Below are 23,331 nucleotides of genomic sequence, written 5' to 3'. Positions count from 1 at the left end.
TGAACCTGGCAAGCAACGTTCTGTAGAAATTCTAAACATAAAACTGGCGATATGGCCTCCTTTTAAAAACCTGAGTAGTGGTTCTACCTGGGGAAATAATTTTATTTGTTTATTTTGCGAGGTTATATACTGTTGCATTGTAATAAAACCTTACTTAAAACCAGTATGCATGGGCTAAAACTCCTTTGTTGATTAGCAAGGCTGTTCCTATACCTCAATAACTGTTATATATACCGTATTTTTCGCTCTGTAAGATGCACCAGACCACAAAACGCACCTAGTTTTTGGAGGAGGAAAACAAGAAAAAAAATATTCTGAATCTCAGAAGTCAGAACAGCAAGAGGGATTGCTGCGCAGCAAAAGCAGCGATCCCTCTTCCTGTTCTGGCTTCTGGGATAGCTGTGCAGTCTGCATTCACTCCATAAGACGCACACACATTTCCCCTTGCTTTTTAGGAGGGGAAAAGTGAGTCTTATAGAGCAAAAAATACGGTATATCATTGCTATACTGTGTATTTTGGGTCTATGGACTGCAATAAAGCTCTCTCTCTCTGTGTGTGTACATAAAAGGATAAAACAGTAAAACTATAAGAAAAAAGAGTTAAAAACAGTATTTAAAATATTCAGAAAATAATTAAAATCAACAATAAGTTAAAAACTATATTAAAACACATGTCAGCATTCTACATGTCCAGACAGGCTTACCTAAACAAAACTGTTTTTAGCAGGTGCCAAAAAATAGGTACTTTTAATGCCATTGTGAAATGGCAATCAAGTCTACAGAAGGGACTCTTCAATGAAAAATGAATACAACATGATTAAACATTGCAAGCGAGTGGAAAAAGAATGCCGAACCTATGGAGTCATTTACACTAACCATGGAGAACAAGAAAATCTGTGAGTAAATCTCCAGCTGGGCTTTCTCAGTGTCTGATACGTGCCCATTCCACAGTGTAGGAATTTCTCACACAGTAAAAGAAAAAAGTCTGGAGTTCGAAATCTGAAACTACCATGTCGGTGTTTTTTAATAAGTAGTATTAACTTTACAGCGAGACATATTATTTAGCTGCCAAGAGCACGCTTGCAAATTCTAAAACAAAGAAAAGCACTGCAAATGTGTGTGTGGGAAAATACCGGGCAACTCATATTGGTTTAGAACTTAGAAATAACCATTACATTACAGAATGTGTTTTTATCAAAATGAATATGAAACTAAATTTCATGTTTGTGCTTTTCTTACCCCTTTTCTCTATTAAAGTAGCTTAGAAAACAGACAAGCAACAGATTTTCCCTAGACTGAAAGAGATTTTGTGCAGCCTTTTATCGGAGTTAATGCTTGTTGCTGTCACAATTATGTTTGTAGCTCTCGCAAACTACACATAATCTTGAAAACGTTGTGGCAATAGATGCTAACATTTCAAAATAACATGGCCAGTGTAAAAGAACACAGGAAAATATATTTTTTTAAAAATCATGGTTTTAAAACTTTTCTAGCATTAACACAAGACTGTTCATATGTCAGGTTATCTGCTCTGGAATAAGAACATCACTCATGTTTGTGCAAATATAAGGGAGCTGGAGAATATCCTTGGGTACCACCTCCCCCTCAGAGTACTATTCAAAATCAATAGTTTGGTATGTACTTCCGTTCTTATCTATTCCTATGTGGTAGCATTTGTACCTATTTCAAGTATTGGAAACCACCATTCACATATCTCCTTGACATATCACTCAACAAGCTTAGCAATCTTAGTGGTATTTGGGGGGGGGGGTAGTTCGAATGATGCCCTGAGTCCCTTCCAATTCTTGGGATCCTATATCCGGGGGGGGGGGGGGTTAGAATCTAGTAGAATAGGTTGTTGAACTGGTCAGACATGTTTCTTTGTAAAACAATTAGCTGGCTACTTCAGTGCCCTCATCAGCAATAATGAGCTAGGCTGCCACAGCTACAGTGAAGCGATGGAGAACAATAGGCCAAAGGACAGAGAGTGAGGGGAGGGCTGGACTAAACAGTTGTTGTGCCTGTGAGCTGAAAAGCTGAACATGAGAAGCTGCAGGTGGAGAGATATGTCTTATGATTCTACGCTTCTGTGCTCTGTGCTGAACCTAAAACTGTGACTAATGGAGGAGTGAGTTCTTTGGGGATGTTCATGCTGTGAGCCTCACCATCCTAGGCTCATGTTGTACATATGAGTAAATAAAACCATATATCTTAAAGACACTGCAATCTCAGCTGACCTTCATTCCAAGTAAATTGAACCTTGGGTAAGTGCTCGAACCCAACCTTTTGGAGGGGTGGAGAGTAATGGTATTTTAACTTCTAGCACTCCCCTGCTTAACTCTGGGGTATGTACACATTGTGTGGGACGCAGGTGGCGCTGTGGGTTAAAGCCTCAGCGCCTAGGACTTGCCGATCGAAAGGTCGGCGGTTCGAATCCCTGCGGCGGGGTGCGCTCCCGCTGCTCGGTCCCAGCGCCTGCCAACCTAGCAGTTCGAAAGCACCTCCGGGTGCAAGTAGATAAATAGGGACCGCTTACCAGCGGGAAGGTAAACGGCGTTTCCGTGTGCGGCTCTGGCTCGCCAGAGCAGCGATGTCACGCTGGCCATGTGACCCGGAAGTGTCTCCGGACAGCGCTGGCCCCTGGCCTCTTGAGTGAGATGGGCGCACAACCCCAGAGTCTGTCAAGACTGGCCCGTATGGGCAGGGGTACCTTTACCTTTACCTTTATGTACACATTAGCTACATAAAACACAGCAAGGTCATTTCACCCCACTGACTTCCAAGTCTCATTTGCACTTGCTGCACACACCACAGAGGAAGTGGAGAGTGCACCTGTGACTCCCCAAACACCAATTCAAGGAAGCTGTCTTCTGCACTGATGCAACAGCTGTCTGAACTGTACACAAATCAGCTTAAGTGCATCTTGTGTCTTCAAATGGGATGAAAGCTGGTTTGAGGGGAAACACATCAAATGTGAGGATTTCTTGGGGCGGGGGGAAATGCAGGATAGATATGGATTGTGGCTAATGCCATCTGCAAACGCCTTCAAACACCACTGATGGGAATGCATTGGAGTCAGAGTAAAAGGTAACTTGTATGTAGCCTTCTTTGGAGGAAAGCAATGTTGGACGGAATAGTACAAGAAACAAACAGGTTAGCCATTCTCTATAGACTCAGCACAGACTTTAAATGCTATTTTATTGATTGAACCACACTCCCATTCTGCCTGTATAGGAAGACAGCATACACAGAGTTCAGATGTGACCTCCCATCGAGCACAAACTGGCAAGACCCATCCCTGCCCAGTTTCCTCACGGTCACAGCATGATGTATCTTCACACCAAGCCTTGTGACCTAGTGTAGATGAGGGCACAATGTGTTTCAGTTTCAGTTTTGTTTCGTTGACGTGACCTTCCCTGAGAATATATCTACTGTAGGGCAGCAAGAGTTGGGTGATTCACAACATTCATGAAATAAAATAAATGGGGACTGTAAGAAAATGTTGCAGCTGTGGAGTATCCATGGTTGACTGGCATCTTGGCTGGCTAGGACTTTGCCCTCTTCCAGGACATTCTATTTCCCCTCTGGCCCAGTTTTGTATCCCCCCCCCCCAATTCCTCCAGCACTACCTCTAGATATCAGTCAGCATTCTTTGCATTTCATTCCCACTGAACTGTATTTTTTTCTTTTTTTGTGGGGGGCTGGCCTTCAATGCTGAGGGTTCCCCCCTAATATTTTATTGCACACTTGCATACAAAGTGATCCCCCAAATTTGCGGACACCACCCTCTTGTGCATGGTTAGTGCTGTTTTGGCTACATAAGGGTGGAACTATGATTAGTGTCACAGGAGCAGAAAACCTCTGGCCCTCCAGATGTTGTGCAACTGCAACTCACACCAGTGCTAGCAAGCATGGCCAATGGCCAGGAAAGATGCATTACTGCAACATCTGCACTAGAACTTACTTAGCAAGAGTTCTCACTGAAGTTAATGGTAGATCTTGTTTTGTTTCATCTTAATCATGACTATTTGATTTCAAATTTATAGAAGAGGACATCTACTGGCAAGATTTGGCAGTGCTATTTGCTTCAGACGAAAGCATAATCAAATGTGTTTGCACTGACAGTCTGTCAGCACAGAGGCTCAGGTCTGAAAGCAGAACTGAGTAGTATGAGTTAAGTTTTATATTCATTGAAATGCCCTTTAAATTGGTGGTTGTGGCAGGTGGGGGGGGGGAGGTGTGTGTCCTGCATTCTGCAATGTCATTTGTGCCATTTCAAGGGAGAACTAAAGTGGGGCTCCGTATGGTGTTTGGAAGATGGTGTTTTTTTTAGCTGAGATCTAAGGACTGAATTTCTTGTTTTATGATGCAGTAAAAATCTCATGTGGTAACTTTACCACACTGCCTTCATGTGGTGAGGTGTTAAGTGCGAAATATCCCCCACCTGGAACAATCAACACTCAGCATGCCAGAGCAAATGTTTTATTAACTGTTGATTTTCTCAAGTGTTGCGTGTTCACACAAACACCTTTTCACAGAAAAACCTTGTGCTAAAGTCACAGTATAAAGCTCATGTAAATAGATATAGGTATGGATATAAATAGATATATAGTTTCACTTACTGTGCTCCAGCAGTTAACACCATTCAAGGCATTTATTTCAGAATCCCTTTTTCAGTCCCTGAAATATCCAACTATTTAAAAAAAGGGTATAGTTGGGCATGTTCAGAGAACATTTACTTCACTGAGTAAGCACAGCTCTTCCTTTTCCACCCATCTAGGAAAATGGTCTGGATGCAAGATTTCAAGAAGATCTGGAGCACCATGACACCTTTCATTTTAGAATTTAATTCTTGCTTCTGTTAAAAGAGTTGAGGGATTATGAAAAAAGGGAATGCGTCATAAATAAGACCTCATACTTCTTAATATGAAAAGAAAACTAGTTTAAAGTCTGCACTCTCCATTTTGAAATTCCACAGAGCCAATTCAACAGCCACGAATAAATTATAACATTTAGTTATTTGGGTTCTAGAAGTTCTAGACATCTGAACACTGATAGCCACGGGTGGTTAATTTTGAGGTGCTATGTTCTCTTTGAACAGTAGGTGGCTCCCATGATTTGCTGTATTGTGACATTTTTTGATGCAACTTTCCCTCTGTTCAGAAAAATGCCTAGAAAATATGCATGAATGGCTTCTCCTACCTATAATGAGACTATATATAGCTAGGCTTGCTATACATCAGGAAAATTCCTGACATGTCCTGGTTTTCGGGTATAAAAATGGCGTTGGGGTGAATTTTGCCGAAGTGGCAAAACATGAAAAACCCAGATGTACGCAATGCAGAAAGCTGCAGAAATAGCTCCAAAAGCTTAAAAATCACTATTTTGGCGGGAGGTTTCCTCAAAAAGCTCAACAACTTTGCTGGTATCAGGAACTTTACTTTCTGAAATATGGCAACCCTATATATAACTGTAATCCATCTACCCTTTTACTTAAGACATTTTATTCTTCATTGTTTGAACATTAAAATATAGAATTTCTACCACAAACACTGGAGGGAACAGAGAAAGTGTCTGGAGATCAGAATGGCTGTCCCACTGACCTCAGTCAACCTATGAGGTAAAGTCTAAATAGTTCTTATTAGCCTGTTCATAGATGGAGCTGTAAAAAAGAAAGAAAGCCTTAATTCTGAAATGTAGGCCATGGACAGAATAAAATAAATCATATGTTAATCTGGTAACAAGTTCAGAAAACCAGATTTTGATCCTTACAAACTTGCTCTGCCTTTAAAAACACACAAAAAAATCTATAAACAAATGTAGACAAATCCCAAGGTAGTTTTGGTTGTCAGAGTACCTCTTGCAGCAGATGACCCAAGTCCCCCACCCCCAAAGCATAGCTTTTAATGTGTTGGGAGTTTCTGTTATTTCAATAGATCCTATTTTGCTCTTATTGATTCTCTTATTTTTAATGTCCATAGATTGGTTGCTTAGAAATGGTTTATGCTGATGGCAGAGCTGTAAATTATTCTTGCAATTTTTTGCCAAAACAGAACCAGCTGTTTGGCACAACCCTAATATGGAATAGTAACTGGCAGGTAGCATAGCAACAACTTGGGCAGCACCTAAGTGCTTTGGAGATGAAAAGATGGTTGCACTGTGTAAGCATGTGGTTGTCCGGACTGAGGCAGGGGGCTGGGGCAGAGTAGAGAAAAGCAGGAATGATTATACTCCCTCTAACTTTGTTAACTTTGTTTTGGAAGGTTGGCAGTTCAAATCCCCGTGATGGGGTGAGCTCCAGTTGCTCGGTCCCTGCTCCTGACAACCCAGCAGTTCGAAAGCACGTCAAAGTGCAAGTAGATAAATAGGTACCGCTCCAGTGGGAAGGTAAATGGCGTTTCCGTGCGCTGCTCTGGTTCGCCAGAAGCGGCTTTGACATGCTGGCCGCATGACCCGGAAGCTGTCTGTGGACAAACGCTGGCTCCCTCAGTCAGTAAAGTGAGATGAACGCCTCAACCCCAGAGTTGTCTGTGACTGGACCTAATGGTCAGGGGTCCCTTTACCTTTACCTAACTTTGTGTTATGTCATGTTCCACCACGACAGCCATGTTGTATTATGGCATGGTGCCCCATGGTGGCCATTTTGTGTTAGCCCACACTCACATGGCAGCCATTTTGTGACCGACACTCACAGCACTCTCTCAAAATTAAAAACGTGCCCACTGGTCCAAGAATTCTGGTGAATCCTGACTTGGTTGGATACAACCCAGTGCATCAAATATTGGCCTAGTCTGCAGTCCTGAACATATTTGTAACAGTGCAGGCCCCCACTGAACTCAGGAGAGAGATGAGGACAGCAGCGTTCAGAGCTGCTCCATTCCAGCACCATGTTTGTGCTCTGATGTTCATATAACTCTCTTGTGCCTGCAGTTTCCCATTTTATTCAGCAGGAGGCTAAAGGATGTGTGTGCGGAGCTCCCTGCTCCCGTGAAATGAAAAGTCCTTGTAGGTAGTCGGAGGAGCCTTGCACTACAGTGGTACCTCAGGTTAAGAACTTAATTCGTTCCGGAGGTCTGTTCTTAACCTGAAGCAGCACTTTAGCTAATGGGGCCTCCCGCCACCGCCACGCGATTTCTGTTCTTATCCTGAAGCAAAGTTCTTAACCCGAAGTACTATTTCTGGGTTAGCGGAGTCTGTAACCTGAAGCGTCTGTAACCCAAGGTACCACTGTATTGAAGTACCATACTATTTCCCCGCCAAACAGTTACCATTTTGCTTTTACTGGGCAGCAAAGACCCGAGCAAAATCGTGGCTGATTTCTATCCGCATTTTAATCCTAATTCTTGCAACGTGTATTGCAAATTGCTCTTCCAAGATACAGCTTGCCCTTCTCAGCAGGACTATGGAGAAATTACTGGAAATAATCATAACATAACAACATAAGGAAAACCTGCTGGATCAGGCCATCCTAATGCATCTAGTCTGTCATCCTGTTCCCAACAGTGGCCAAGCAGATGTGTGTGGGGAACCCACAAGCAGGAGTCAAGCCCAAGAGCCCTCTCCCCTCCAGCAACTGGGATTCAGAAGCAGGGAGGCAGACCATCACCATCATGGCTAGTAAAGGTAAAGGGACCCCTGACCATTAGGTCCAGTCACGGATGACTCTGGGATTGCAGCACTCATCTTGCTTTATTGGCCAGGGGTGCCAGTGTACAGCTTCCGGGTCATGTGGCCAGCATGACTAAGCCGCTTCTGGCGAACCAGAGCAGTGCACAGAAATGCCGCTTACCTTCCCGCCGGAGCGGTACCTCTTTATCTACTTGCACTTTGAGGTACTTTTGAACTGCTAGGTGGGCAGGAGCAGGGATCGAGCAATGGGAGCTCACCCGTCGTGGGGATTCGAACCACTGACCTTCCGATCAGCAAGTCCTAGGCTCTGTGGTTTAACCCACAGCACCACCCGCTTCCCACCATCATGGCTTGTAGCCATCAATAACCCTCTCAGCCACAGATTGGTCTAATCCTCTTTTAAAGCCATCCTGGTTGGAAGCCATCACTGCCTTTTGCGGGAGCGAGGTCCATCCTTTGACTGTGCATCAGATGCCCCTAAATTCTGATGTTATGAAGGAGGGGAAAAATTCCTCTGCCAGCTTTTTTCACACCATGCATAATTTAGATATGTAATTTCCAGTTAACATCTGATCTCACTCTGAAAGGAGCCGTGCTTGCAATTCAATGCAGTGTTTAAATGCATGCTGAATTGTAACCTTTGTGTTTGCCAGTAGTCCTTGGTTGCAATTGCAGCTTCCTTTCTAGCTATTATTCAGCGCCGCAATAAGGTTCCTACATGTGCTGTGCCATCGCATCTCTTTAGACAGGCAATTTTTTAGAATTTACTTGTTAGAACACATTCAGGTCACATCAAAGATGGCAAGCTGAAGGGTTTTATTCTTGGCCTTCATTTTTTCAGGATGTTGGTTTCTGCTTCCTTCACTGAGCAGCGAAGTGCTTGTCACAAGACAATGTTTACATTCCACAGTCAAGTGCTATTGGGTTTTCTCACGGGAAAGGAGACTGGATGTGACGTACACTGGTTTCCTGTTTTTCACTGTTCTTTGCAGTTCAGTGTGATTCTCTCCGTGCTTTAGAGGAGAGAGGATGCTTTTCTCTGCTCCGGCAGAGGCAAGATGTTTTTCTGTAATCTACCAGCTTTGAAGTGTAAATAAAGCAATATAGAGATGTTGGCACGTACTTTTCATCATTCCGCTGTGCACTGGACACTGCTTATCTCCAACATTTGGTTCCGGGCCCAGAAAAACGCAGTGTTTTGAGAATGGACTCCAGAAGTCGGGCTCCTGGCAAAGGAACAAAGGAGCAAAGAATTGGAGTGCCGGCAAAGGATCGGAATGCAGAGGGCCGGATCGGACGATATCTCTGCGCGTCAAGATGATTGATGAGGTATGTGCTACAGCTCCGGGCAGCCTGCCAGCTTCTAATTAATGGCTTTATGGCTGGACTTTGAACTTTTATAGCCGGTTTTGCCGTGGCACAGGCAAAAGGCTAGAAGGATAAATTTTTCCTATGCTGGGGGAAATCGAAAGTAAAGCAGCTGCAGCAGTGTCGCAGCATGAATTTAAGACAGCAGAGAGAACTTTCACTTTTGAACTTGCCTTTGGAATGCGGTTTGAAGCAGCTGCAGATAAGCAAAGCAGTTAAGCAGAAAGGCACAGGTTCACAAAGCAGAGGCTGTTTTTGAATTTGCTTTTGGATTGAAGCAGCTGTACACAGACACAGCTTGTATGAAGCAGCCTGATTTAAAGCAGCAGAGATGACGCAGAAGGCTAATGCCAAAGTCATGATGGCTAGCTGCAGAAGGCTGGATGAGGCAAGTGGGGAATTTGATGCCAATCAGCCAAATGCTCAACTCACAGTAGCCAGTGATACTGCCATGATTCTGAATGGAGCAGACCGCCAGGGTGATAGCTGCATGGGAAAGGGGGAGACTTCACAGACGTCATCCCATAGTGCAGTGGAACCACCAGATGGCGCCAAAGCTTTGAAGGCAGTGAAATGCTACTCGTGTGGACGTCTAGGCCATATGAAGAGGGAATGCAGATATCCCAGGGCCAAGACAGAGCAGCGCAGCGAAAGCTCATCGCGTGGAAAAGGCCGAGGCAAAGGCAAAGGTCCGGTGTCCAGGACAACGCAGCACAAGGCAATGGTCTCACGCTTCACTCCAAAGGTTGCAGAGGTCCAGAAGACGTCTAGATCCTTCTTCGTTGTTGATTCGGCTGCAACGCATCACATGTGCAACGATAAGCGACTGTTCGTGTCTTTTACACCGCAGGAAGGTGTGATTCACCAGGCGGATGACCACACAATTCCCAGTAAAGGCTACGGAACTGTTGTTCTTCACAGTTTGGACTTATCGATACAGGATGTGCTTTATGTGCCAGATGCCAAGCATAATCTGCTCAGCGTTGGACAGCTGAATGAGCGGAAAATTGACGTTTCCTTTAAGAACAAAAGGTGCATCATCACAAAGAAAAATGATTATGTATTGCATGCTGAATATGTTGATCGTTTGTATGTTTTGTATTTTGATGATGTTGTGCAGGATGACACTTGTTGCATTGCAGGTTCTAACAAAAGTTTGCATGCAGAATGTATTCACGATTTTCATCGAAAATTTGGTCATTTGCATTTTGAGGCAGTATCTAAAATGCCTGCCTTGGTTGAAGGTATGACTATTAAACCCTGCAGGTACCACATGAAGTGCAAGGCATGCGCAGCAAACAAGGTAAAAATGGCTGCGAAAGGTAAGGTGTCTAGTAGGCAAGCTACAGAACCATACCAGGTTGTTCATGCTGATTTGGTTGGACCACTAGCGCCCTCTTTGGGTGGAAACAGGTACTTCATGGTTCTCATTGATGCATTTTCCAGGTATATTTATGTGTACAATCTCAAGCAGAAATCAGAGGCTTTTCCAAGGTTCAAGGAATTCTGTGCTTGGTTGGGAAATGTGCATGGTAAGAAGGTAAAGACTCTTTTCAGTGATCGCGGGGGAGAATTCACTTCTCAGCAGTTTGAAGCTTTTCTGACTGAGAAAGGAATTCAACACGATTTGTCTAGTCCTCGCTCGCCATGGCAGAATGGACTTGCGGAACGAGCAAATCAGACATTGCTTCAAGGGTTAAAAACCTTGCTGCATGATGCCAATCTTCCAGAGAGTTATTGGGCCGAAGCTCTCTCGTGTTTTGTTTACAGTTATAATCGCAGGTTATCTTCAGCGATTGGTTGTACCCCCTTTGAGAAGATGTTTGGCAAGAAGCCATACATCAAACACATGAAAATTTTTGGTTCTGACATGTGGGTTCACTCACCACAAAACTCCAAGTTAGACAAGCATGGATTGCATGGTATCTTTCTAGGTTATCAGAAAGGGTCTTACAGAATAATGATGACTGACTCTAAGGCAATTAAGCTCACAAGAAGTGTTGAGTACAATGCCAAGTGGGGGGAGAATGTGGGAATTTTCCAATGTTATCCTGATGACAGTGATGAAACTGAGGATAGTCAAAAGCAACCGCAACAACCCACACCCACTGATGAAGGTTCTGAATCTGAGTCTGAAACTGAACCGGGTGATTCAGAGGATTTCAAGAGTGCGAAAGCCTCTATGCGACCCTCTGAAAGCTCTGATCAAGAATTAGAGGAACCATTGTTCACAATAGGTCACTTTTCTCCTAAGAAGGAAGAGGAGAGTATTGAAGACTTAAGGCTAATTCGTAGATCACAGAGAGCGACAAAAGGCAGACCTCCAAAGAGATTTGCTGATGAGTTTGCTAAGATAGCAGTAACAGCTGTTAAAAGCACCAAGAAGGTGTTTGAACCTTCAAGTTTCCAAGAAATCCAGGATTTGGATTCAAAGGAAGCTGAGCCATGGTTAAATGCCATGAAGGCTGAGCTTGATTCCTTGGAAAGGAACAAAACATGGGATCTTGTTCCAGTAGTTCCAGGAATGAAACTGCTTGGAAGCAAATGGGTCTTCAAAGCGAAGACAGATCAAAATGGCAAGATAGTCAGACACAAAGCCAGATTGGTAGCCAGAGGTTTTGCACAGGTACCAGGTGAAGACTATCACGAGACCTACTCACCCACCGTGAGGTATGAGAGCATTAGGCTTATGCTCAAGCTAGCTGCAGAAGAGAATCTACACATTAGTCACCATGATGTGAATACAGCTTTTCTGTACGGATCTCTAGATGAATCACTTTATATGCTTCCACCTGATGGCGTACAGGTAAAACAGGGATTTGTTTGTGCTCTGAAGAAGTCCCTTTATGGTCTCAAACAAAGTGCACGGTGTTGGCACACAAAACTCACTGAAGTATTGTTTTCTCTAGGTTTTAAGCAAGGGAAAGCTGATCCATGTGTATTTGTCAAAGAGGAGGGGCAAAAGAAACTGTATTGTTTGTTTTATGTTGATGATCTTTTATTCTTTTGGAAGGATGTCACAATGTACAATAATGCCCTAGCTCAATTGAAAGAGCACTTTGACATGAAAGATCTTGGTGAGGTAAACAACTACCTATCTCTGGAAATAGAGAGAGATCAAGATGGTAACATTCTAGTACACCAGTCACGGAAAATTGCTGATGTGTTAAGCAAACTAAACCTGATGGATGCTAACCCTGTGGACACACCGATGATAACAGGTTATCAGGTAGATGACACTGAAGAAGCATTTTCTGATACTACACTGTACAGAAGTGTGCTAGGCAAGCTAAACTTCATTGCCAGATGTTCAAGACCTGACATTGCTGTTAGCTGTAATTTGCTAAGCAGACAAGTCAACAATCCTACTGTTAAGGATTGGAAAGCTCTGAAACGCATAGCGCGGTATTTGAAAGGCACTATGCATTACAGACTGAGATTTAACAATCAGAAGTCTGGTGGTCTTGAGATATTTGCAGATGCAAGTTTTGGAAGTGACACTACAGACAGGAAAAGTACGTCTGGAGTTTGCTATAAGTACAATCAGGGTCTATTTGATTGGTCATGCAAGAAGCAAACAACAGTTAGCTTAAGTACTTGTGAAGCTGAACTGAATGCACTGTCTTATTCACTTAAGGATTGTGAATGGTTGTTACAATTGTGCAAAGACATGAAAATTCCTGTCAAATGTCCAATCCAGGTTTACCAGGACAACAAAGCATGTTTGGCTTTGCTGAATTCTGAAGGTTGTAAGCAAAGCACGAAGCACTTGCAATTGAAGTTGCAACATGCTAGGGAACATATTCAGAAGGGACTCGTAACTGTGTCCTATATGCCAGGTAATGAAATTCCTGCTGATGTATTGTCCAAGATTGTATCAAGGGATCAACACTGTACCTATGTGCAGAAGTTGGGTTTGTACTGATATTGTACGAACACGCTGCCCAGTGATGTTCACAGAAAGGGGGAGGATGTTGGTTTCTGCTTCCTTCACTGAGCAGCGAAGTGCTTGTCACAAGACAATGTTTACATTCCACAGTCAAGTGCTATTGGGTTTTCTCACGGGAAAGGAGACTGGATGTGACGTACACTGGTTTCCTGTTTTTCACTGTTCTTTGCAGTTCAGTGTGATTCTCTCCGTGCTTTAGAGGAGAGAGGATGCTTTTCTCTGCTCCGGCAGAGGCAAGATGTTTTTCTGTAATCTACCAGCTTTGAAGTGTAAATAAAGCAATATAGAGATGTTGGCACGTACTTTTCATCATTCCGCTGTGCACTGGACACTGCTTATCTCCAACAGTCTTCCCTTTTTTTTAACCCTAGAATAACTGTAGAATTTCAGAAGCACTTCATTTCAAAATCAAAACATCCAACATTTCTTTAAGCAGGTAGGTAAACCTCTGGGGCTGGTGTATGTTTTCTGTCATTTCAAAGGCATGTCAGGGGAATAGGTAGACTATAGATCTTTCAGAAGCATGCCTTCCCCACAACCAGCTCTATCATGCCCCGATAGGCCCCTGTCATGCTCCATGTCAGCCCCTACTGACACTGAAGTTCTGCTCAGTGGCATAGAGAGGTCGTCTGAGGTCGGACCTCTCTCTCTACCCTCAGAATGGGAGGTCCAACACATCCAATTCCCCAGAATGTCCTCAGGGACAACAGAAGGCTTATTTTATTTGTATTATTGTTTTCTTTCTCTTTTAGCTTTTTATTCCATGGAAATGCACCAGAATGAAAAGACTTTAAAAATTCAACACAGACATGAAAAAGTGTAAATATAGACTATTCCAACATGAGACATGGAGAAAGGATAATTACATGCCATCTTGAAAAAGTGCTGTCTCTCTTGAATGTGCCTGTCTTAACTCTCTTGAAGAAATTCCATCCAAAAAGTTTAACTGGATGGCCTCAAGTTCTAGCATTAAGAGAGGGAGAAAGGCTTTCTTCACCCCATGCATAATTTTATACGCTTCTATCACGTCCCCTTTTACTCACATTTTCTCTGAACACAAAAGCCCCAAATATTGTAATATTGCCTTATAAGAGAGTTGTTCCAGCACAATGAGAATTTCCGTTGCCCTGTTCTAAAACTTTTCCAGCTCTACGACATTCATTTTGAGGTGAGGCAACCAGAAGCGTACATGGTATTCCAAGCATGGTCACACCATACATATTCAAACCCTTTCCTAATGATTCCTAGCATGGAATTTGTCTTTAAAAACAAAACAAAAACAGCTGCTGGACACTGGTCCATCATTGTGCACAATGGCGTCAAGTTCTCATTCGCATTCAGTCACTGCCAGTTCAGACTCTATTAGCACATATGTGAAACCAAGATTTTGTTGCCCCAATGTGAGTCATTTTGCACTTGCTTATATCAAATTCCTTTTGCTGTTTTACTGTCCATTCACCAAGTCTGGAGGCTAGCAGAGCTTTCTTAATTGGGCCTCATCTGCCAAAGACGCCCAGGCCTTTCAAAAAAGTATTGAGGAAGTTCTTTATATATTTCCCATCAGCAGACGTTTTGAGATATTTTATGATTTCATATGTCATTTTACTTTGCACAGATGGAAGATGGTACTCACTGAGGAAGTATCCTTACTGGTTTCATCCACCAAGTGTTACATAACCAGGAATATATCTAACTGCTAAATTCTGCTTCTGGGACCTCTGGCGCAGCCGAGATAGATGTTGTGACTTATGAATTCAGGCAGCCTGCTCTTGCTTATTACAGAAGGTAACGGGGAGAAAAGGTTTTTTAGATCAAACTGCTCTTCTCGCTGCTTATGTAGGTTCAAAATATTTGAAGTTGCTCAAGAGGGGATTCGTTTTGAAACTGAAACTTCTTGGATTAATTCCTGAGTTGTCAACTGAGCCAGAATGAAACCTGGCAGGCTCAACATAATCTCTGTATATGTCAGGCCATGCTTTTATTTAAGCAGCTCTGCACTTGGGGCTTAATTTTGTACTGAGCTATTTATGGGTAAATTTATGTGCATCACAAATGCAGAAATGTGCAAAACTGAAGCACTGCAGTCAGGTTGCAACCATATGGGTTGCAAACATTTCAGGGGCTCCTGATGCAGCTCTTTAAACAACTTGGAGAAAGCTGCTACTCTCTGTTCTTTTTGAAAGAGGTGCACAGGAAAAGCTTAGCAGATTGTTTGCTGGGAGAAATTATCCTGCATCCCAGGGGACAATCAAGAGTCTTCTGAGCTCCATCTGTTGCCTGGGCTATAGCCATAGTTATAAAATAAAAACAGAAAAATAGTATTCTAGTCAGTTTTACGTTGCTCAGAATAAAATAAGATGCAAATGGAAGGCAACATCTTTTAAAAGTGTCCTACTGCGCTTCTTGAAGGGGTGCGAGTGGCGTTGTGGGCTAAACCACAGAGCCTAGGACTTGCCAATCAGAAAGTCAGTGGTTCAAATCCTCGTGATGGGGTGAGCTCCCATTGTTTGGTCCCTGCTCCTACCAACCTAGCAGTTTGAAAGCATGTCAAAGTGCAAGTAGATAAATAGGTACCACTCCAGAGGGAAGGTAAACGGCGTTTCCGTGTGCTGCTCTGGTTCACATGACCCAGAAGCTGTACGCCAGCTCCCTTGGCCAATAAAGCGAGATGAGCGCTGCAACCCCAGAGTCGGCTATGACTGGACCTAATGATCAGGGGTCCCTTTACCTTTACCTTTTACTGTGCTTCTTGGAATAAATTAATACTACATCAAGAGAATCAGGGTCACACTTAACTAACTTTCTTCACCTTAGCAATCTTCAGTTAAATCCTCTGTGTAATGGGATTTTCAAAGGAATATCTGAAATTTTGGTATTTGAATTGCAACAAAGGTGGCAATGCTCCTAAAATGACAGGACTCCTCCAATTTATTGTGTCATAGTGTACATCTTAGAACTATGGCCATTGGTGTGCATGGTTAATATAGATTTATTCTCCATTTGCAGGTTTTCCAGTTTGTTGGCTTTTCTCCCTGATTGTTACACTAGGAATGCATCTTTATAAATAATAAAAAGGCTGGGCATATCTACATTATGAACCTTACAGTCTTAAACTTAAGCTATCACCATTTCTTTCACAAACACCCATGGGACCTGTAGATTTTGGCCCGTGTTGTGAATCCTGTATTTTTTTTTTTTTAAAAAACAGTGTAATCTGAGAACTGTAATTTCCAGGCCCCTGTGTGGAACCATGGGAGATATGCAGTCAAATCTAACAATGTATATTCTTGCTAGTTAGCATGTGAAGGGGTTAAGACCATACAACTGTATTGCTGATAGGCAGACTCAGACCATAGAAATGTAATTGGTAGAGAAAGCTCTGTGTGATGTCATTTCCCCTCCTCTCCTGGGAGGAAAGAAGCAAATAAGTATTTCCTGCTCTCTCTCTCTCTCTCTCTCTCTCTCTCTCTTTCTCTTTCTCTTTCTCTTTCTCTTTCTCTTTCTCTTTCTCTTCAACTAGCCATGGCAGTGGACATCTGTCTGCTTCCCTGCAGCTGTTTTTGCTGTAGATGCAAGTATTTTACCTGCAATAGTTGTTACTGCTGTTGCTGCTCAGGAGGAATGCTTGACTGTGAGTAAACTATATACTGTATTTTAAACTCAGTCTGTAGCCTGTTCCTTTGATAAAAGGGGTAACAAAACAAGGAGATCAGCCTAACGGCTAATTCCTATGCTTTCTTTTAAACTGCTTAAGATGGGATTTAAACTCTGCTGAGATGGCTTTCTCTTGTGGGAGGGTCTGCAAAAGCCCTGCACTTTGAAAAAGGCTTGCAACCACATACGTATTCTCTTTGCCTCATCCTACATAAGTGGGTCTGTAGAGGGGTAAAATATAGTTAAGATTACCTACTTAATAAAACCCATCAGGAACCATCAAAACAAATCAGGTTTGAAAATTTACAGTGAAGAACTAAGTTGAAATCATACTTCATGTGCATACCAATCTATACTGTGCATTCCAATAGCAGAAGCAACACTGCATTTTGTGGTAGTTTTTAGACACCCCAATTTCAACCCTTCTGCTCTAGCTCCTTTCTTGTCAATTTCAGCCTGGCTGAAATATTTGAAATATTGGTGAGTTTTCTGGGAAGCTGCCATGATTCCCCCCCTCTCTTTCTCTTAAAGGAAGCACATAAATATTGTAATGAAATGCAAATGTTGTGTTATATAGTTGTGCAAGCTAGGGATTCATAGCAATATGCATAGCAGCTTGTGCCTGCAGTCATTTTAGATTTCTTTTGAAAAAGTTAAGAAAAGAGAAGGTCACTAAACATGCCTTTCTGTCATCATGAGAATTTGAACATAGAAAGGGAAAAAATGTTAACTAAAAACAACAACAATTTGGGGACAAAATGCCACTCCAGCAGCAGGGATCTGGGCTCAAAAGTAGAATGAGGATTCATAGCAAGTACATATACATAACCTTAAAAGCTCTGTATCAAAAAGCTGCAAGACGCACATCTTTTAAAGCTCTAGTCTCTGCAATTTTCATTCTCCTGCTTCTTTCCTTTCTTCTCAGTGGGGTCCATGATGCCACAGGAACCATTACTTGGGTTCTTGCAGATCTGTGATGCCCTGTTCCTCCTAGTCCCAGCATGTGGTTAGAAAATTGGATGAACTATTGGTGACTTGTGGAAGTCAGCTGGTCGTTCACCACACCTCAGCCATGCGATTTATCAGCAGAGAATGCAGAACCCCAGCAGAGACACCAGACATTTCCTGCTCCCAGCAGAACTTCCTCTTCCAGAGTCCCTGGTTGACAGAAAAAAAAACTCCTCTCCCACATAGTTCAAAGTAACAAAGTGTTTATTGTCTCCAGATACAAGACAAAGCTAAACACTACTACAGTATCTACTATATGCAGTTATTCTGGTCTTTGAAGTAGAGATACACATGTACAGAGTGATCGGCTAGCGCTATCACCATGCTAGCTAATGCCGCTGTGTAAAACCTACCCAATTCTCTCAGTCAGACCATGGCAGCAAACAGGAATAGTATAACCATCTCTACATTCCTGCGAAGGGTGAATGACTCAGCAAGTCATGCCCTTGACCTTACTGGTGTTGCTATGGTAACCCAGTGAGCCTGGCACTCTTCTCTTAGAACATCCAGATGTGGGAGATATGCTCCTCAAGGCTTGAGACCAAGCACTGTGCAATCTAATACATCGTTCACATTGCACCAACATGAACTGCAGATTCATACAACTCTCCTTGTAAAGAGGCATACCAGTGGATTCTACTTCTACATTCACTGTTTAAAAACTTTCCTATGCAGCACATGGCTCTGCAGCCACAGTCTAAATACCTCTGCATGTCACATTAATAGTAAACTGGAACAGGAAACAAACATTCTGTGTAAATAATTTATTAAACCATAAGATCCAAATTGTGTTGATATTCACTATTGAAATATGAGTGACAATCTACTTATGCAATATATCCTTATGCACTGCCATTTTATCAAAATCTTTATTTTTCTGTTGGAGTTTGACAACAACGTATGCTAAATATATAACAACATTTTACAGGGTTGGCTATAACTGAGGTTTGTATTAACATAATACAGAATGTGTGGAAGGTGAAAACAGCTTCTGTACACTCAATTCTGACATAAACCCTTAAGCAATATCGTTTTTAAGAAGCTAGATATTTCATAACACACATCACATTTGGTAAACACAACAAACTAAAACCCAAATATAAAATTCCACGTTTAAAGTTGGATGGCACAGGGCTAATGTAGTTGCACTGTCCTGGTTCCAGACATCACTGAAACAATACTAAAAACACAATTCCACACAATTATATTTTATCTCATATTTTCAAAAGCCATGATCCTAAAACTCATGTGTTCTGTGTCAAAGAGCTATGGCCGTAACTTTAATTTGGCCTTAGAAGTACTTTTCTCAAATTATTTTCAAAAATCTTTGCACAAAGCAACACTCGACTTCTTACAAACAGGAAAGTTTATGTGTGTTCATCAAAACCCATCTAAGCTCTGGCTAATTCCTACGGCTGTTCTTCTTTAAGGATGTTTTTCATAGCCATGAAAATTCTAGGATCGACTTCTATTAATTATTCCCAAGGAAAACAACATCCTTAGCAACCTTTCAACATGACTATTATTCAAATGGTTCTGAAACTGCATGTAAATTTTAACTGATGTTTTAATTTGATTACTTGCAACTAATTCATATGAATTGCACACATTATAAATTATCCTGATGACAGCAGGTGTCGGCACATCTTTTTATATTCTTGGGTCTGAGATTGGTTTGTTACGATGCCAGCATTTGAAATCAGTGGTTGAGTACTTGCTTCGCATGCGTAAGGTCCCATAAATCCCTGATGTTTCTGGTTAAAGACTATTTTGTATCCAGGTTGAGAAAGAGCCCTGCATGAGACCCGTGGGGATTAGGGTTCATTGAAAAAGATCAAGATGGGCTGACTTCATGGCTAAGGCATGAGGATGTGATAGCCTTTCCTAACCATCAGTAGCAATAGACTGGGCTGCACATGTAGTAGAATGGAGTGGTTAAATCCTGAGCTGGTAGAATGGACTGTATAACTTAGAAGATCTTATTTTTGAATGCTACTCCAAAGAAGAAGAAAAAAAAGGGGGGGACTCATTGCAAGTAAAAATAATAATCCAGTATGTTAATAATAAAGTCTGCTGTGCTGGAAACCCAAATGAAGGGAATTGCAGGGGAACATTCAAAAATATGATGCATCACAAGCAGTTTGAACGCCAGGAATGTCCCCAAACATTTTGTTGTGTGAGGTGAAGGACCAGGTGGCACCTCTCCCTACAGCACAGACAGAAGCCAATTGAACTGGTTGATGAATTAACTTCAACGCTAGTGACAGGACAGCGGCCGCCACCACACCAGAGGGCAGTGCGGGGGGGGGGGCAGGGCAGGCCTCATGGCAATACAGCTCTATCTCTCATCAATTTGCCACCATTCCTGACATATGTTGCCTAAGGCAGCCACCTCACTCTGCCCATTAGTAGGACCAACCCTGCTGAGGGGCCAACCTAGAAGAGACACTGATCACATAACGAGCAATTTTGTGAATGGCTTTGTAAAAGTGGCAGGCGTGGATTGGAACCTTGGCAGGGGGCAACGGGGCTCTTTGGTGCCAACGGAATATTCTCTTCCAATGCACATAGCAGGCACTGGGTTCCAACTCCAACTGGGACTTGCAGATGAGGCAATGGGTTAAAGCCCCTTACTGTTCTCACCTGGATAACCAACCTCATTTTTACTGCATGTGTAGATCAGACCTATGTTGAACAAGTCAAAGAAATCCTAATATTATTTTAGCAATCCTTTGTGCCTCTTTGGGGAAGCCTGCCTTCCCACTATGGGATAATAATAATGCTCAAGGTTTGTATAGCACTTTCAAGTGTCCATTGTGCTTCGTGTGCGCTAACTTATCTAGTTGTAATGCTTACAACAACCCTGTAAGGTAAGTCAGCATTGTTATCCCCCATATAGTAGGGGGGCGATTGAGGCTGAAAGGGAGAGAGAGTTGCCTAAGGCCACCTAGTGAGTTTGTGGCAAAACATGAGATTTGTAGCTCAGTTTCTCAGCCACTTGGCTACGCCAGCTTTCTTGACTAAGTATTTGGGTGTATTAAATCCAAAAACATAAACAAAATAAAGAATATATCTGAAAAATAGAGAAAATACTGATACCCTGTTTTATCTATTTTTTCCCCAAAAGAAATTTTTGTCTCATTAACATTATCTTAAAACATTTGTAATATATAATAAGTACAGATCCTACCTCTGGAACACATACATTCTGACAATATATATATATGTTGGGGATATATATCTATAGATATAGATTTATTTATTATATCATATCATATATATCTTATAAATATACTGTAAACATTATAGATTTCTGAATAATTATAGCTATAATACTAGCAATATCTATATTTAAAAATACAGTTCAAGGGTCCTCTAGTCTTACTACTTACAGAAGACAGAATTAAACCTGCTGAACAGAATTTATGAATACACCAAGAGTAAAAATGCTTTTACAAATAAAATTCTGTATAAATTAGGGCTGTTGTTTGATTAAAAGAAAGTTTAGTTGATTAATCCACTGATAAAAATCTGCCCAAATTGTTTATTATTATTATTTATTCTGTATAGGCTATGAAGTGCCACAGTACACATGTCTACTCAGAAAGAAGCCCCACTGAATTCAATGGGGCTTATTCCAAGGTACATGGTGGAATCCACTTACCTGGGAGTAAGCTGCATGGAACTCAGTGGGGCTTACTCTTAGTAGACACGTACAGCATTGTACTGTTAAGGCTACATAGTTCCAAATGAGTTCAAAACTATAGTATTGGAGAAGAAAAATTCCTCCATATTTTTTAGACGATGCAAGAATGATCTCAGAAGAACCATTACTTCCTACGAGGTGGAGGAGGAAATTGCCCCCCACCATGGATTTATAACCACTTGCATTAAAAATAATAATTAACCATCAAAAACAAAACAGAAATTAATCAGGAGCATCTCTTTCATCAAGTAGCAATATTTTGATTTAGATCCATTGATTAATCAACTCAACTCTGCAGCCACAGTATAAATATTGTAATAACTCCCAGGAAGGAAAAAAAAAAGTAAAGAACTAGATTACAAACTGGATTTCAGATCAAAGCACCTGTACAAGATTGTGAAGTGAAGATGTTTTGCAAGATGCAAGAAGGGCTTTTGTAAGTGGTAACATTTTATAACTGATACAATTTCTCCCTGAATTTGTAACGTCTTGGGGCCACAGGCCTCAATCCAGATAGGGAGATTTGTACATTTAAAAGGTGGTCTTCCTCACATGTATCACTTACTGGCTTAGGAACCGTGGACACAAAAGGGGTGGCATTCAATTGTCAGCACCCAAATGTCAGCACATTGCTTTCAGTGTGCAGTCTAGAGCACTTTTCCATCTACATTCTGAATCAACTAGTTCTGATCCTTTTAAAATCAGCTAGTTCTGATCCATTTAAAAGCATGGCTTAGGCTAGATAGGGCCAGAAATACTAGACAGCTGTTACTCTCAGCAGTGGCCCCATCTTGCATCCATCTGATAAATTCCCACTGAAGTATCACTGTAAAGCAAGCAGGATTGGACCATAGACACATTCATTCATTCATTCATTCATTCATTCATTCATTCATTCATTCACTACTAAAACTCTCGATTTTACAGAGTGTTCTTTTTCTTTTTTAAAAAAGCCTTACCACACGGAACAGGAGTCAAAGAAACCTTTCATCCTAGGACTTCAGTACACCGAAAAACCCTTTTGGAAGGATTTCACTATGTTATTGACCTGCCAAGCAATTCTTATGGCAGCCTTTCGCAGTTTGCTGGTGAATGCAGCTGTTGTATTGTCATTGCTGCTGCTCTTTTACTGCATGTTGGAATTCAAAATACAGCTTTGCTGCTAAATTGTTGGATTCTTGGTTTAGAATTTCTTCTTCGAGGACAATCTATAATTAAACAACAACAACAGAAATATTGAGGAATTAACCAACACCTGTCCCTTCTGTCTATTTCCTTAATTACTCTTTTTCATCTACCATATATGTAGCCGCCAGAGAGTCACTACCTGGTGTTGCCCAGCGTTAATATCATGCAGCCATTAGTAGCCCTAGCAACTAAGGGCCAGTCAATTGGTCTAGCAACCAAATGATAAGTGTAGTCTGCTCTTTTTTGCTTTGTGTTTGGATCTGTAGAGGATGGTGGGGCAGCTTTGTTCACATGAACTCTAGTTGGCCATGCCGCCTCTGCTTACTGAAGGTAAAAGGGGATGGACAAGGTGTCAGGGTGGACAAGGATGGCACAGTGCAAATGCACCAGTGGGGGAACTGGATCGGCTCTGCCATTGCATTTGCCACCTTGCCCCTCTCCATCTATGTCTCAGTTAACAGCAGCGATGTGACTACCCAGAGGTCAGGTGAGTGTTGCCAGCCCACCATGCTGCCTGCTACTGGTCTTAATTATAAAGAGTTTTACCATACAACTGCAATAGTGCAATGGAGCCAAATCACTACCTGATATTTCAGATACAACAACTGTATTGAGACCAGGTGTCCTGCAGAGGAATACTATTCCTTGTGCAGGTGATCGAGCAGCTATGGATCCAGCTCTGGCCTGCTCTACTCTGCTCTACCCCACATCAGGGTCCAACACTTGATGTAATTGGTGGGAACATTGGTGGAGATAGCTGCTCAACCGCTGTGCTTTTTAGAGGGTGCAGTAAGCCAGCCAACAGAAGTCAATGACCAGGCACTGCTGG

At 42.1% G+C, this 23,331-nt stretch overlaps 1 protein-coding gene across 3 annotated transcripts in view; it reads right to left on the bottom strand.

The window, feature by feature from the left end:
* Positions 1-17,794: 17,794 nt before the first annotated feature.
* Positions 17,795-23,331, bottom strand: part of LIN7A (lin-7 homolog A, crumbs cell polarity complex component) — a 38,753-nt gene continuing 33,216 nt past the window's right edge. For all 3 annotated transcript variants that reach the window (XM_083698499.1, XM_083698501.1, XM_083698500.1), the window contains one exon: positions 17,795-22,522. The gene's annotated coding sequence lies outside the window, so the exon portion shown is untranslated. The remainder of the gene's footprint in view (positions 22,523-23,331) is intronic.

The sequence above is a fragment of the Podarcis gaigeae genome (genome assembly GCF_964106915.1).
Source record: "Podarcis gaigeae genome assembly, chromosome: 10".
Classification (NCBI taxonomy): domain Eukaryota; kingdom Metazoa; phylum Chordata; class Lepidosauria; order Squamata; family Lacertidae; genus Podarcis; species Podarcis gaigeae.
Note: the sequence above shows the minus strand (reverse complement) of the source record. Positions and strands in the feature narration are given on the sequence as shown.